Consider the following 17,207-nt stretch of genomic DNA (forward strand, 5'->3'; position numbering starts at 1 on the left):
TTAGCTCTTCCCTGGGGTGGCTGGCTTGAGGATGTGTGGGAGCCAGGGGCCCACCTTGCACTTCACTGGCCCAGGACAGCAGGGAAATTTGTAGGAGGTCACCAGGAGAGCTGAGACAAAGATATGGCCCCCAGGTAATGGTTTTGAACATAACCCCAAAAGACGACGTGATCTCGTGCTCAAGCGCTGACTCAGGCTGGGTGTGCAGAATTCTGAAAAGGCAAACACCATGTCTCTCTCCATTCTCCCATGTGAGATAGGAGTTGGAAGAAAAAACCTCTCATTTCTTCCCTTTGGGTATGATTAACCTTCAGCATGTTGACTCAAGTATGAATTAACCAACAGATCCAAATTTAGGTGTTTTATTCCCCCCAAGTTTAGGGAGTGTTTCCATGGTCCTTTGGACTATGACTTCAAGAGAAAATGCAGAAAGATGAGAAACTGAGTGAATGAAATACTAAAGAGTTGGATGGTTGTGGTTCTCAACCCTGGCTGCATGCTAGAAATATCTGGGGAGATTTTTTAAAAATAGTTAAACCCAGGTCCTCACCCAGAGGTTGTGATACAATCAGAGGGACAGAGCCCTGGCATCTGTATTTATGTTACCACCCCCAGAAAGATTTGTAGAAGGGGTGCCTGCCAGGTTGTTAGCCCAGGAACTGGTGAAAGAGAAAATACCGTTGTGGGTCCAGCAGGCAACGTGTTATATTAAAGGACTTCCACAGTCACTAGTTTTCATGACCGTGTTTCACTCTCATATCATACTAAACCAGTGCTCAAAACCCTTACTCATTAAATGGTTCTCAGACCAAGCATTTAAGATTTAAGCATGGGAGGGACTTCCCTGGCGGTCCAATGGTTGAGACTTTGCCTTCCAATGCAAGGGGTGCAGGTTCAATCAGGTCGGGGGGCTGACATCCACATGCCTCATGGCCAAAAAATCACAACATAAAACAGGAATGATATTGTAATGATAATGTAATGATATTGTAATGTATATTGAATGATATTGTAATGATAATGATAATGTATTCAATAAAGACTTTTTAAATGGTCCACATCAGAAAAATCTTTTAAAAATTATAAAATTCTGTTTTAAACAAAGATTTAAGTATGTGAAATCCTCAAGTTGGCGAAAGAAAACATTCAAGAAGTTTCCACCTTATTGTTCAAGCTTAAGCACATTATGAAGCACTTTGGAGGGCTGGTTGTTATCCAGTCTGTTAGCTGGGTTTGGCGAACCACTAGAGAATTAAACTGGAAGCAGTACCCCAAACTGGTGAAGGTTAGGTGGATGTTTTATAGTCTGATGACAATTTTTGTTTCACCTTCTCCCTGCCCCAGAGTAAACCATAAGTCAAGGTTTACAAGGACTCAGAGGATTTTTTTTTTTTCCCTAATAAGTCCCCCAAAAGGTGTGGTGGACTCTGGAGAAACCTGCTTTTCGTGTGCTCCTGGGTTCAGCTACTGATTCTTCCTGTGGCTCTGAGCAGTTTCTTCTCAATTTTCCCATCAGTGTAATTCCCCACCTCACACACTCACAGCAACATGAAACTCTGCCAAAGACTTTCAAAAACATAGAAAAGTCTCCTTCCCCTCCTCATACACGCTTAAATTCCAAAACAACACATTCATTTACATGGTGGTACAGTGAGCAGAGAAAATTACAGACTCCCAAGTAAATCTGACTAAAGACTTATGTATGTGTATATGACAATTTTTCAATTTTTGTCTTTTGGTTTAGAATACTTAATTCATTCACACTTAAGGCAACTGATGGAGAAGACTCTTGAGAGTCCCTTGGACTGCAAGGAGATCCAACCAGTCCATTCTGAAGGAGATCAGCCCTGGGATTTCTTTGGAAGGAATGATGCTAAAGCTGAAACTCCAGTACTTTGGCCACCTCATTGGAAAAGACTCTGATGCTGGGAGGGATTGGGGGCAGGAGGAGAAGGGGACGACAGAGGATGAGAGGGCTGGATGGCATCACTGACTCGATGGACGTGAGTCTGGGTGAACTCCGGGAGTTGGTGATGGACAGGGAGGCCTGGCGTGCTGCGATTCATGGGGTCGCAAAGAGTCGGACACGACTGAGCGACTGATCTGATCTGATCTGACGCTGGATTTACAACTGCCACTTTGCTTTTTGTTTTCTATGTGTGTATCATCTCCTTTTTGTTCCTCTCTTCCTTCATTACCACTTATTCTGTGTTGAACAAATATTTAGGATGTCATTTTAACTACTTTTGTTGCTTTTATAATTTTTCAAAGTTTTCCCCCACTGGTTACTGTAGGTATTTTAATCAACATTTTTAACTTATCAATAATAACTCATTTCAAGTTAATACTGACTTAATTCTGATAAAATATGTCAGTTTTACCCCAGTATGGATCCATTTCCTCCCATTCCTTATGATATTGTCCTAAGTATTACACTCTATATCTTATGTTGCCTCACATACCACACAATCTTTATTATTTATGAATTATTCTTTTTATGCAGTTCTTCACAGGTTTTTATTCCACCTTGTTGCTGAAGCTTTCAGGTGGACTCCTGAACTCTCCTAGAGCTGTTTTCATTCCTAGATAGCTGTCTAATTGCTGATCTCTGTCAGAGAATGGAGGTTGGGGTCCCTTCAGTTCAGTTTACTCGCTAAGTTGTGTCCGACTCTTTGAGACCCCATGAACTGTAGCTCGCCAGGCTCCTCTGTCCATGGGATTCTCCAGGCAAGAATACTGGAGTGGGTTGCCATTCCCTTCTTCGGGATCTTCCCAACCCAGGGATCAAGCTTGGGTCTCCCGCATCGCAGGCAGAGTCTTTACAGTCTGAGCCACCAGGAAAGCCTTTATACTTTTAAAGAACAGATCTAACTACTGATTTTTTTCACTTAATAAATTGCGAAAGCAGGGATTTAATTTCAGATAAAAATGTTCATTCAACATATATTGACATATTTATTATATATTATTACAGACAAATAGAATAGAGAAAAAGAGATGATGCAAGCCACAAAAAGCCTAAATCCTCACGCAAGTTTGGTCCTTGACCTGCCGTGAATTAGGAAAAATGACTTCACTGTGCTGTGTTAGTACTTTTAGTGCCTATTTTAAAGTGTCTATAAAAGGCTTAATTAAAAACATTAAAGTAATTATGTTACTTACCCCTTAGTTCCTCTTTCTGTATAATCACCATTTAGGCAGAATATCTACCTCAGGGCATGATAAAAAATAAACAAAAGATAGACAAAACTGCAAGATATAAAATACTCAAATAATTAGGTTTCAAACTTCAGATTTAAGATTTCATTCTCATCTTCGCGTTTTCTTGGGGAAGCAACAGGATGCAGTTACAAGAGTGGCTCTTAAACAGAGACTGGTGTTTAAATCCAAGCTCAGTTCCCGCGACGAGGCTGGCACCCTCAGCTTTTTCTATCCACTGATGTAAAGTATTCTGTGGCCGGTCTGGGCTTCCTCTGCTGCTCTGCATGAAAGCCTGTTTCCTGTGAATGGCTGGAAGGACTGCTGCCTGCTTTTCACTTAAGTCCAGGGTTCCCTGTGTGTGTCAGTCGCTCAGTCGTATCCGACTCTTTGTTTCCCCATGGACTGTAGCCCACCAGGTTCCTCTGTCCATGGGATTTTCCAGGCAAGAATACTGAAGTCGGTTGCCATTCCCTTCTCCAGGGGATCTTCCCAAGCCAGGGATTGAACCCAGGTCTCCCACATTACTGTCTGAGCCACCAGGGAAGTCCTTTCCTCCAGAGGGTATAGTCTACAATGCTCTTAAGTGAAGTGACTTCTGCCCCCAAACAGGAGGAGTCTCAGCTTTCCCTGGACAGTACCTTGATTTTTGTGAGAGAAGTTTGCAGTCAGCCCTCTGTGTCCCTGGGTTCCATATCTGAGGATGCAACCAACAGTAGGTCAAAAATATCCATCCCCTTCCAAGTTCCAGAAAGTTCCAAAAAGCAAAACTTGAATTTTCTGGGCACTGGCAAGTATTTACATAGATTTTATGTTGTATTCACCACAGCATTTACATTGTACTGGGGGCTTCCCCGACAGCTGATGCTGGCTGCGGGCTGAGAAATGATGCCTGCTCCTTTAAGCCACCAAGGTTTGGTGTGATTGGTTCCACGGGAATAGGTGACAGTATAACCAGTTTGTTGGGACAAGTTGAGCATCTTAAAGCAAAGCCATGATCAGACCTGCCCACTGATGCTTAGACACAGGCTGCAGGTAAGTAACCATCACCCGTGTGCTTCCAAAGGCTCTCAGGGGTCTGGACCAGAAGAGAATGTTTCAGATTGAGGAGGTAAAGCAGTGATTCTCAGCAGGGTACCATTCCCCAAAGGTGTTTTGGAAGTTGGTAGAAGTGTGATTGGGGTGTAGGCAGAGTACACCACAGCCCAGCAAACTCAAGAAGCAGTTCACATCCTACAGGGCTTCCAAATGTGCCTTGCCCCAGGCTTATGCTGGATCTGGCAAAGGAAGCCCTGAGAGCACTGTGGAGGGTGGAGGCGAGGTGAGGGTACTCGCTTTTGGTATATTCCCACCCAGCAAAGGATCAGTTGTGGCCAAGTTCTCCCGCCTGAGGCTCCAAGACTCACTGCGTTCAGTCAACTGCTACTTCTGCTCTGAAACTCCTTCGCTTACCCCTCCAGAGCCTCAGCTGTCCCTGATAGCTGCCAGAGCCTGCCTTTACCTTCCTGGACTTTCCTTACATCCTCCTCCAAGCACGCCGTCTGTTTCTTGCTGAGGCACCTGCTGATAACTTGTGCACCCTCCGTTTCCCCTCTTTAGAAGTGTTATCCCTGCTTATGGTAAGATGGTTTCCCTGTTTCTCTGATGATCTTCAAGTGAGTCTGGTCTGTCTTCTCTGAACACTAGTTTCTATTCTATCCCCCACCCTTAACTCTTCTATTTTTCTGTACTTCTCATCTGGAATGTAATTCTGAGCTTCTCGCTTGCTTTAAGAAAACTCATTCTTTCATTTTGGCTGCACTGGGTCTTCGTTGCCACACGTGGGCTTTCTGTAGTTACGGCGAGTGGGAGCTATGGTCTAGTTTGGTGCTGGGGCTTCTCATGGTGGTGGCTTCTCTTGTCGCAGCACACACTCTAGGTGCACAGGCTTCAGTAGTCGTGGCACACGGGCTTAGTTGTCCTGTGGCATATGGGATCTGCCTGGATCAGGGATGGAAACTGTGTCCCCTGCGTTGGCAGGTGGATTCTTAAACACTGCATCACCAGGGAAGTCCTCACTTACTTTTAAATCTAAACTTATTAACTATAACCAATTTTTACAGAGGGGTGTGAATATTTGCTCTTTTATTACATTTTCTAGTGTAGTCATGCTGGAGCACCTACATTTTGGAATATGTATTACATATTATTTCTTCATAAATGAATTTTCTTCTAGTTATTTATATCATGATTTGGAATATACATTATATACACATCAAATAAAACATACCTATTTATCATACATATGGTATATGATATATGTAATATTTAATTATATATGCTTATTAACCATGAATTTCATTTCCAGACAGTGAAAGGAATATTCTTAATATTAATTGTTTCACACTCAAATCAAGCTGACCGTAATTCTGCTTTCTTACTACTACAGCCATATGATTTTAAACTCTGGAAGGGCAGAGACCATGTTGGTTGTGTTATCTTTCTATCTCGAGCACATGATAACTTGGTTGGAATTCAATGAGTATGTGTGAGTTGAAACAATAAATGAGTATCTCTCCTTAAAAAAAAAAAAAGTGTCACAGAGAGTCATTAGTACCTCTGACCATAGAGTCCCACAGTGTTAAGAAGGTTTTAACAAAGTCTCCTCCATGACATTGACCTTGACTCCCCCACAGATCCTTTGAGCAACTGGTAAGATTTTATGGATTTCCAGAGAATAGCAGTCTGTCAGCCACAAAAAGGACTTTCAAGGGCAGGAAGCTTTCATCTGAGCCCCTCCCCATCACATGGTCCAGAAGTCTGGTGGGAATTCCCACCTCACCAACGAAGACTCAGAAGGTCAGAGTCTCCTGGGGCAGGAATGGCAGCCTGGGTGGCCTCTTTGGCCCGTGACTGCTTATTCTGTCTGCCCTTCCCAAGATGTTGGAAATATGCCCAGACAAGGTGGTGAAGACTCCCTGAAGTTGGACATGCCAGTGCCTCTTGAAGAGTGAAGAAAGAAAGTGAAAGTGTTAGTCTCTCAGTCGTGTCCGACTCTCTGTGACCCCATGGACTGTAACCTGCCAGGCTCCTCTGTCCATGGGATTCTCCAGGCAAGAATATTGGAGTGGGTTGCCATTCCCTTCTCCAGGGGATCTTCCTGACCCAGGGAAGAGTGCTCTTAGAGTACCGGGTATTAAAGACAGTGGCAAGGAACATGTAGCCTTTGACACACCCTCCTACATGTTGACTGGCATTCCTAATTTCCTTATCCTTCTGTGTCTTCACTGTACACCCCGCTGCGACCTGTTGAGAAAGTTGCTGGGTATAATGAAATCAGACAAGTACGCTAGAGCTGGTCTTACTAAAAACGATTTGACTCTTGGCTGCTGTCATCACTGTGGTTCCGTAAAACCACCTCTTCCGAGGAGTTGAGAATCTTTTGCAGACGTGACTTCATGTATCTGTACGACAAACTTATTCATAGGTGGGTATCATCATCCCAATTATGCCTTAGGCAGTTAGGACTGTCTCAACACCACCCGGAAAATTGGCCGTAAAGCTGAGACTGGAAACTCAGTCCTGCAATCTTCACTTTCGTTCTGGACCTGTCAGAGCTTGTTGCCACGGGCTGCAAGGCATGAAAGACACTTGGGAAAATACATAAGCATTTGTTATCCGGAGTGCAAACAGCAATATCAAACATTTGGTGCTTGAAACACTCTCCAAAACAGGAAACCTATGAGATTCCAACGCGTCAGCAATAGAAACTGTAGAACATCTCTGGCTAACAACACATGCCAAAAGCACTTGGGTCTTCCAAGTATCACAACATGAAATAAAAGGAAAAAAGAAAAGAAATACAAATAAAGGATAAAGAGATGCAATCAAGAAATATTCCCTTTTAATTTCAATTTTTTTCCTTTTATTTTTTAGCCACCCCATGTGGCTTGGGGAATCTAGTTCCTCAACGAGGGATCGAACCCATGCCACCTGCACTGGACGTGCGAAGTCCCAACCACTGGACCACCAGGGAACTCACAAGAAACATTCCTTTAACAAAATAGTGCAAATAAGGGAGAAAAAAAGATTCCTCCTAGAAAGCCTGTTGCAATACTCACACTTGAGAGAGAATCAAAGAGAAGGGAAGAACTACATTGACATCATTTGCTGTTTTAAGACATCTAATTCTCCCCCGAATTCACTGCTGTCTTCTCTCAGCTGGTGTATTGCTCAGTGACAACCAAGAATCTAAAGGTCTTGGGGTCCCAGTTGATGCCCATGTCCCCCACACACAGGCTGTATTCATGACCCACATGGTTGACATAAATGTCTACCCTTGAGTTGAAAGTGTCCCAGCTTATGGTTAACAGGAAGCTGATTTCCTAACTTAGAAAAGTTACTTAACTAGAGACTTCCCTGGTGATCCAGAGGTTAAGAATCTGTCCTGCGAGGCAATGGGTTTGATCCCTGCCGCGGGGCAACTGAGCTCAAGAGCCACAGCCACTGAGTGTTCTTGCTTAGAAAATCCCATGGACAAAGGAGCCTGGTGGGCTACAGTCCATGGGGTTGCAAAAGAGTAGGACACGACCAAGCGACTAAACAACAAAATAATTGTTTCGGATACTGTTTAAGCCCTCCGTATGAATAAGCTAACTTAATAGATGAATAATGAAAATTTAGTTACTTAACTAAAACTATAATAGAACATGGTGTTTAAAATGCTGAAATCACCTCTCTAACGCACTGAGTTTAGAGCTTCACTTCTCCCTGGTGCAGGGACACCAAGCAATCCCAGCACACCTGCCAGACTTAGAGCCGCTATGAAGTGGGATGAGGTGCTGGGCTTGGCTCAGAGACCTGGCACTGTGACCTTGCACAGACCAGGGTCTGACGCCTGGGACCTCCCCTGTGAAGGAACAGGCCCAAACCCGAAGACTTCAGAAGCCTGTCTCTTGAGCGCCTACCTGCTTACACGTGAATCTGCCTGACTAGACTGTGCTTTTCTGACCGCAGCTGGAGTCAGCTCGTGTTGCCCTTTGATGTGGATCCCAGCATCGCCAGAGGACTATCTGATGGAACAAGGTGTTAAAGACCTTTCTACACCCACTGCATGGACATATTTCTTGACTTTATCATCTCCCTGGTGAGACTGTGAGTTTCCTGGGTGCAGGAGAAGGATCCCCTCAGTTTGAATCACAGCAGCCCAGTAAGGACCCAATGCCTGGTTTTAGCCGTGTGTGTTACAGCATATTATCAAACCAATAGAGACATAAACTTGTATTTCAAACTAATATAAATAGATACATTTGTGAGAGATATATATTTGTTTTTTTAGTGAATCTACTTCAATATTTATAATCTAACATGATCTTTTTATTTCTTAAGAAAAAGAATTCTAAAAAAGTCTGTTTTCAGGCGAAAACAAAATCAGTGAATTTTGCAGGCAGGATAAAGAGACCCATTCATATTTTCTCAGTGGAATCTTAAACTCGAAGGGATTCAAAGTGCATAAGCAAGACTGATTTTGCTTTTGTGAACTGGAATTCCAGCAGTGAATGAGAAGATAAACAAGATCACTGCTTAATGTCTGACCCCCTGTCTACTCCCTGTCTGACTACCTTGCTGGAGCCCATAAATCAATCCTAAAACTCTGAATTTGCAATTCACTGATACCATGATTTTTTTTCTTCTTGTATTTGTCTTTCTAAAGATGATCACTCTATATTCAACAGCAAAAATCATTTTATTTCATTTTGTAAAGCCCCAGTCCCATTGAACCCCAGAATTCAAGTGGATAGGAGAACATTCTAGAAAGCTCTGATTTTATACAACCTGAGATTTCTCAATGTCTGAACAACAGTGCCTCCGCGAAGGCCACAGCAGCCACCTCGCTTCCACCCTGGAAGCACTTCAGAAGTTGCTGAGGGACTTCCCTGGCAGTCTGGAGGTTAGGACCCCACAGTCTCACTGCTGAGGGCTGGGTTCAATCTCCAGTTGGCAACTAAGATCCCACAAGCCTTGCAGTGCCACCAAAAAAAAAAAAAAGAATTTGTTCAGTTCCACGGAGTCACCCCGTTGATCTTGTCTTTCCATTTCAAGGGTTCAGCCAACCCTTGAGTACTTTCTGGAGCACCAACTCTGAAAGCAACAGGCAGTAAAATGAGACCCAGCACCTGCCTTTTGGGGAGCTCATTCCTGATGAGAAACAAGTTGCAATAGACTGTGACAAAAAATATTAAGGCAGAGGTTTCTAAAACGCATTACAGAAGTCAAATCAGGACAGCGTAAGGAAATTTGGAGAAGAGGCAACACTTGAGCTGGGCTTTGAAGGATGAATAAGAGTTTGTTGGAGGAAGGAGGCATGATATTCAGCTCACAGGGTACTGGAAGATGGGGACTTAGAAGCTCAATGTTTTGAGAAAATTCCAAGCTGTTTGAAGTGGCCGAATCCAGGTAAGACTGGAAGAGTTGAGATTTTATCCTGTAGCCAGCAAGGCGCCCCTGGAGGTTTCTGAGCAGTTCAGGTAAATGGTTAGAGCTCCATTTAGATAACAGGAAAGAAGATTAAAAGGCGGCAAGGAGCTTTCCGAATGCCAGGACACTGCCTGAGCAGCTGGTGTGTTTCTCCCAGAAAGAGAACAAAGGGCCCGAGGCTACACCCAAGGCTGTGGCCAAACAACACAGAAAACCGGTAGATTTAAGAATCACTGATGTGTTGCGGGGGCAGAAAGGGAGATGTTGGGAAAGGCTCTAGGAAGGTGGGTGATCATTGGAATTGAGAGCAGGGGATGGAGGTCTGGGGTGCCTGACACCCACTGGCATTGGAGGCTCAGTCAGAGCTCAAAAAACTCCTCTGGGATGGAACTTGCATTCTTCTACATACATAGATAAAGCTTGGTTTTGATTCAAGAGCTCATGGACCACTGTGATTCCAAAACAGTGGAGCAACAAACATTCAGAGGATGCGAGGAAAGCGTGAACGTTAAACTGCCTCCCCCACCCCACTCCATGCCAGACCAAGCTGCTGCTACTGTGTTGGTTGGACCTGTCAGGAGGGCAGTTTGAGGTTGCTGTGCGGGGTGTGAGCCGAACAAAACTAAGGAGTGCAACTCACATCTGAGACCTTGTAGAAATGAATGTCTATGAGGAAAAATTTCAAGAAAAACAAAATCCCTTAAGGAAGACGACACCTTTTTCTAATTTGCACAAGAATGCTATCAAGACTAGTAGAAGCTGTCTTTTCCTGTTGAAGGTGGTTCACTGGTGAGATATGTAAGAACAGTACATATTAATACATTCCTTTCACCCAGATATCAGAAGGCTTAAAGGAAACACAATCCATTCATTCTCTAGTTGCTGGAATCCGACTATAGATATCAAACTGGAATTCAGTCTTTAGCCAGAACAAACACAATTTAAGGCATAATCAGGCTTAAAATCTTGTCACAGTCAAATGCGATGTTCTTTTACCAGAAGAGAACTCACAGCCTCTCAACTTCTGCCCACATCTTCTGGAAGTGGAGAAGGAAGCCAGCAGCTCCCTGACTTGAGTTCTTTGCTAGGATTCTTATACCAGTTCCTTAAGTGCAAGGTGTTTTCTTACATGAGCACATGTCTTAGTCCCTTCATATTGCCAAGTCAAAAATACCGCATGGCTTAAACAAATTATTTATTTCTGACAGTCCCATAAGCTGGAAAGTGCAAGATCAAGGCCCTGGCAGATATGGTGTCTTGTGAGAACCCGCTTCAGGTTCGGCTGTCTCATGGACAGCAAACTTTTCTATGGTGGAAGGACTGAGGGAACTTTTCGGGGTCTTTGTTTTAAGGGCACTAATCCCATTCATAAGGTTCTGTCCTCATGACCGAATCAGCTTCCAAAGGCCCCACCTCCAAATATCGTCACATTGGAGCTGAGGTTTCAACATATGAATACTGGAGGGACACACACTTTCAGTCTATGGCAATGTAACATCAAGAACACCACAAGTAATATTTCAGTGTTACTAAAATTAATTCCAAAGAAATTACACATTTATTTGTTTACTTTTTAAAGTATTTATTGCCTGGCATCCTCCTGGAAATTGTAAGCTCTTGAGAAGACAGACGCTCTGTCTTGTTTATTGTCAAAGCCTTAGTGCCTGGAATCATGCCAGGCACATGCTGTGCTGTGCTTAGTTGCTCAATCATGTCTGACTATTTGTGACCTCATGGACTGTAGCCCTCTAGGCTCCACTGTCCATGGGGATTCTCCAGGCAAGAATCCTGGAGTGTGTTGCCACTTCTTTCTCCAGAGGATCTTACCCAGCCAGGGATCAAACCCTGGTCTCCTGCATTGCAGGAGGATTCTTTACCTCTGAGCCACCAGGGAAGCCCGATTATAAGAATATGCATCATGATTTCCATTATCTTCAATGGAATATTAAACTTCCCTGGCTGTCCAGTGGTTAGGACTCCATGCTTTCACTGCAGTGTCATAGGTTCCATCCCCAGTCGGGGAACTAAGATCCGGGCAAGCCAAAAAGGAATACCTGGTGGCTCAGAGGTAAAGAATCCTCCTGCAGTGCAGGAGACCAGGGTTTGATCCCTGGCTGGGTAAGAAATCCTCTGGCCCAAAAGTCAATGTCTTGTCCATGCTCCAGGATTCTTGCCTGAGAATCATCAAGGAGACACAGGAGCCTGGAGGGCTTTTTTTAAAAAAGAACAGTCATCCAAATTTACTTTCAGGTCACAAAGAGTCAGACATGATTGAGCAGGGAATATTTAATACATTTAAATATTTCAATCTCACAAATATTTGAAAAGATACAAGATGGGTGGTTTCCTCTGAGGCCGTGGTCATCCCTGTTGTTCCTGGGAAGGGCTGTCTCTAGACAGCTGAGCCCTGACTTCTGAGTGGCTGGCCTGTGCCCAGTCTCCACCTGGACGGCCAGTGGCCTATGGGGAGGGGAGGGCTCCCTGTGTAGAGGGTGCCCCCTGCTGTTCAGTGGTGCTGAGGCCACGTGGAGAGCAGAGGGGAGGCTTCCAGGGGAGAAGGGTCTCAGGTCAAAGGTCAGAGCCCTGTGAACTTCACTGGAAAGGACCTTCAAGGTGATCAGTTCAAACCCACGTATTTCAGAGAGAGAAACTGAGGCCTAAAGAGGTCAAATATCTTGTCCATGCTCACTGTTAGTTAAAGCTGGCTTTCCTGACCCCTGCCTCGCATCAAGGAGACACTAAACTCACAACTCGAGTGTCTTCCGCCTTTTTTAAAAAAGAACAATTCATCACAAATTTACTTTCAGCTTTCTATAATGTGAACTATTCACATTTTCAAGACATGATTTAAAATAATCGAGTGATTTTAAAAGTCATTTATTATACTTGGACCCCAGAAGCTCCCCAGGAAGGGATTTCCTTAGGAACCAACGGAAGAGGGGCCTGCCTCTTACTAGCCCAGCCCTTTCATTCATTTTCTTTCTCCAGAGGCCTCATGTTTTGAAGGTTTTTAAAAATCTACCAAACAAAGCGCATATTTAGAGGAAACATGTTCACTTTTAGACGCACAGACTGTAGTTCTAACTGACATCACGAAATGAAATTGGAGGTGTGGAACACTCTACCCCATGACAGTGACAGTGTGGGCTTTCTGGAAATATTAGCCATGAGAATTGTATCTTAACAGCCAAAGCCAAGGGGGAAAGGGATTTTTTGTTAGTCTCTGGTGCCCTGTGGAAGGTTAGTATCTCTTCTATCTGGTGTTTTGAAATACTAAAAAGAATCTTAAGAGGTCAAAGGAACCTGGTATCTTTGATTGCGGTATGGACACATGTATCTGAGGATGTCCGAAGGCCCAGAAGCCCCAGGCTGGGGCTGACTCTGTGAGTCACTGACTCTCCCGCCCTGGGGACCACTTTGTTCTCACATGGCACTGGGATGTGCCTTGATCTAGTCTGTTGATGCATCTACCTTGGTATGAGGGCTTGCCAGTACAACCCTCCAAACCTGACCACTCAACTAAAGCAAATGTTTCCTGTAAACTAAATTCTGTGTGTGTGTGTGTGTGTGGCTGCACCACCTTTTTGGCTTGCCCGGATCTTAGTTCCCCGACCAGGGATGGACCCTATGACCCTGCAGTGAAAGCATGGAGTCTTAACCACTGGACAGCCAGGGAAGTCCCTAAACTAATCCTTTTACAGATATAAATGTATCTGGAGACTAGTAAGCTGTGTTGAACATACGCAACTGTTTGCTAAAGCCACAGGCTTCTCAAAAAAAGAGAAAAAGCTAATTCCATTTATATGAAGTTCTAGGATGAGAATCACTAATCTAGCAATTGCCCTTAAGGCCACGAGGATGAGGATGTAGCCAGAAGGGGCCTGAGGGAACTTCCTGGAGTGATGGGAACGTTCTGTAACTGGAGAAGGATTGGGGTTTTATGGGTGTCTGCATCTGTCACACTTCATTAAATGGTACTCGTTAGGTTCACACACTTCACTGTAAGCACATTTTACTTTCAAAATGAGCTGTAAACAAATACTGAACTTTAGCTAATGACTTGCATGCTGAAGTGCTTAGGGGTGAACCGATGTCTGTGACCTTGCAGTGCATCCCAAATTAGATGAACTAATGGATGGGCAGAAAGAGAGGTGTGTGACAAATACATATATATGATAATATATTAACTGTGATGGGCGTCTGGACATTCCAATCTCCCAATTATTTGTGTCAGAAAATTTTCATAATAAAATGGGAGGAAAAGAATTAAGATTCAATCAGTTACTCCCTTAAGCATAATGTTATTATAGCTGAGTCAACTTTCAAGATTCTGCTTTAGAAAAGGACATTTATACATTTCTAACCGAAGAAGTCTTCAGAGTGGAAAGCTGGTACCTCGGTGGTGTTTGTCTCTAGTAACATGGCTGGCTGGTTATTACTTGCAGACATGTCCTTCTTTCCCAGAGTCTGTGCTGCTGGAGGGCTTGGAGTGTAACACATTCACCTAACAAGCCCTGTGAGTGGTGTGTGGTGGGCACTTAATGCATGTGTGGTAAGAGCAGGACTAGGGTCTCAGAGGTGGATTCTGCAGCTTACTGGCTGCTGCCAGCTCTGAGCTTCTGTGTCCTCATCCACAAAATGGGGTGATCACCATTTGGCTGTTCTGAGGTTCAAGAAGGTGATGTAGGTAAAACAAGAGTATCTGGCTCCTGAGTAGTAGTAGTAGTGTTAGTCGCTCAGACATGTCCAACTCTTTGCAACCCAATGGACTGTAGCACGCCAGGCTCATGTGTCCATGGAATTCTCCAGGCAAGAATACCACACTGGGTTGCCATTCCCTTCTCCAGGGGATATTCCCGACCTAGGGATTGAACCTGGGTCTCCTGCATTGCAGGCAGATTCTTTACCATCTGAGCCACCAGGGAAGCTCCTGGCTCCTGAGAAGAGCTTTAAAAATTGAAAAATGGGTATAAGGTCTTTAAAGGGTCTACCCAGAGATGGTTTTTGGTACCAGGCAGAAACTGAGCAGCACTGAACATGATGCCTCATGAAGGACACAATCCCACTCCAGTTCAGTGCTCATACCAGGACCTCAACCTGGGCCCAACTGTACGGGAGCCCTAGGCAGACCCTACTAAGAACCATGGTTTCCAAAAAAGAAGCCCCAACTCTTCAAAAATGCTGTTGTCATAAAAGACAAAAAAAAAAGTGTGGAATATTCCAGATTAGAGGAAATTAGGGACACCACAATTAAAACTCAAATCCTAGACTGGATCCTGTGCTGGGGAGGGGAACATATTATAAAACACACTCGGGCCAGTTGTCAAACCAGAATGTGGATGGTAGGCTAGTGTAAAATATTGCTCTAGTGTTAAATTTGGAAGGACTGATGCTAAAGCTGAAGCTTCAATACTTTGGCCACCTGATTTGAAGAGCTGACTAATTTGAAAAGACCCTGATGCTGGGAAAGATTGAGGGCAGGAGGAGAAGGGGATGATGAAGGATGAGATGGTTGGATGGCATCACCAACTCAATGGGCATTAGTTTGAGCAAGTTCCAAGACTTGTTGATGGACAGGGAAGCCTGGCAGTGCTGCAGTCCATGGGGTTGCAAAGAGTTGGACACGACTGAGTCATTGAACTGAACTGAGTGTTAAATTTACTGAACCCAGTAACTACTGGTCACATAAGAGAATGTCTTTGTTCTTAGGAAACACATGCCAACATAGCTAAGGGTCTACAGTGTGTGCAATTACACGTGGTTCAAAGGATAGAAAGAAGAGCTTGTTCACTTGGACACATAAGAGAGACCCTGGAGCAAAACACTAATTATCAGTGAGTCTGTTAAATACAGTATTGGTGTTGTCCAATTAAAAAATATGTACAACCTAAACCCACTTTAGTATTCTTGCCTGGAAATTCCATGGACACATGAGCCTGGCGCACTACAATCCATGGTGTTGCAAAGGGTTGGACATGACTTAGCAATTAAAAACAGCAACTGTGGTTCTAGCCAAAGGAGAGAAAAAAAAGTTGTAAGGAACTGGAGATTGGGGCTGAAACGAAAATCCTACTGTTTACAGATGTGATAAAATGTGAGAATTGTGTTTTACTCAGTGGACATACTGAGGATTTCAGCCCAAGAGACAGCCTCTCAGGTGGCTCTGAGGGACTGTTCAGAAGAGGTAAGGAAGGAGCCAAGAGATACAGGGTTTTGAGAGAAAAAAAAAAAAAAAAAAAAAAAAAACCAGGTAGTCAAAACATCAAAATATTAGAAATATTAGAATAAAGGAAAACCAGGGGACTTCCTGGGTGGGTCAGCAATAAATAATCTGCCTGTAAAGCAGGAACTGCAGGAGACTCAAGTTCAATTCCTGAGTCCGGAGGATCCCCAGGAGGAGGGCATGGCAACCCACTCCGGTATTCTTGCCTGGAAAATCCCATGCACAGAGGAGCCTGGAGTGCTACAGTCGATAGGGTCACAAAGAGTCTGACACAACTGGAACGACTGAGCACGCATCTAAAGAAAAACTAGAATCTCAGGTTAATGAACTTAGCACTTTTCTAGGTATGGGAAAATCTAAGAGTCTAGGTTCTTTGAAATCATCCTTTGATATATACCCAATGTTTAGTTGGTAAAGAATCCGTTTGCAAGGCAGGAGACCCCAGTTCAATTCCTGGGTCGGGAAGATCCACTGGAGAAGGGATAGGCCACCCACTCCAGTATTCTCGGGCTTCCCTTGTAGCTCAGCTGGTAAACAATCTGCCTGCAATGTGGGAGACCTAGGTTTGATCGCTGGTTTGGGAAGATCCTCTGAAGGAGGGAAAGGCTACCCACTCCAGTATTTGGGCCTGGAGAATTCCATGGATTTTATGGGATGGCAAAGAGTCAGACACAACAGAGCAAACTCCAACCATCTAGGACCAGCACTCTTTTTTTCTCTATCTTGAATCCCCTCAGGGTGCATAGTTGGGGGTGACTGTAGTAGCCACAGCATCCTTTGTTTACTGATTTGGTAGGTGACATTCTCGACTTTTCTTTGTTCATTGCTGGTGAGGACTAAGAATGGTTACACAAAGGATGTTGTGGGCCATTAAGCCATCACATTACAGGCCCCCTGCCCCACGGTGAGCCCTTAGGGACCTCAGGATGGAAAAACAGAACACTCGATCTCAAGCCATCAGGCCCATCCCCATGTACTTCAGGGGACTAGGATGGGAAAGAACAGGGTGCTGGCTGCTAGATAGCTAAGGTGCTTGTCAAAAGAATGCTTTCAGTGTACCCAGACTTTGGTTCTTCTCCTTCATAGAAAAGCACTAAATTCATTAACTTGATGTCTGGTTTTTATTAATAGTAATTTTTTGATGTTCTGATTATCTGTTTTATAAAACTCCAATACATCCTGGCTCCCTGTCCTTCAAAGCAGTCCTTCAGAGCTAACTGAGAGGCTGCTTCCTAGGTTTGAAGTCCTCTGAAAATCTGCCTAATAAAATAGAATTCTCAGTTTTTAGGTTGTGCATATATAAAAATATATTTTTTTTTTTAGTGGACTC

The sequence above is a fragment of the Bos mutus genome, chromosome 13, assembly GCF_027580195.1.
Source record: "Bos mutus isolate GX-2022 chromosome 13, NWIPB_WYAK_1.1, whole genome shotgun sequence".
Taxonomy (NCBI): domain Eukaryota; kingdom Metazoa; phylum Chordata; class Mammalia; order Artiodactyla; family Bovidae; genus Bos; species Bos mutus.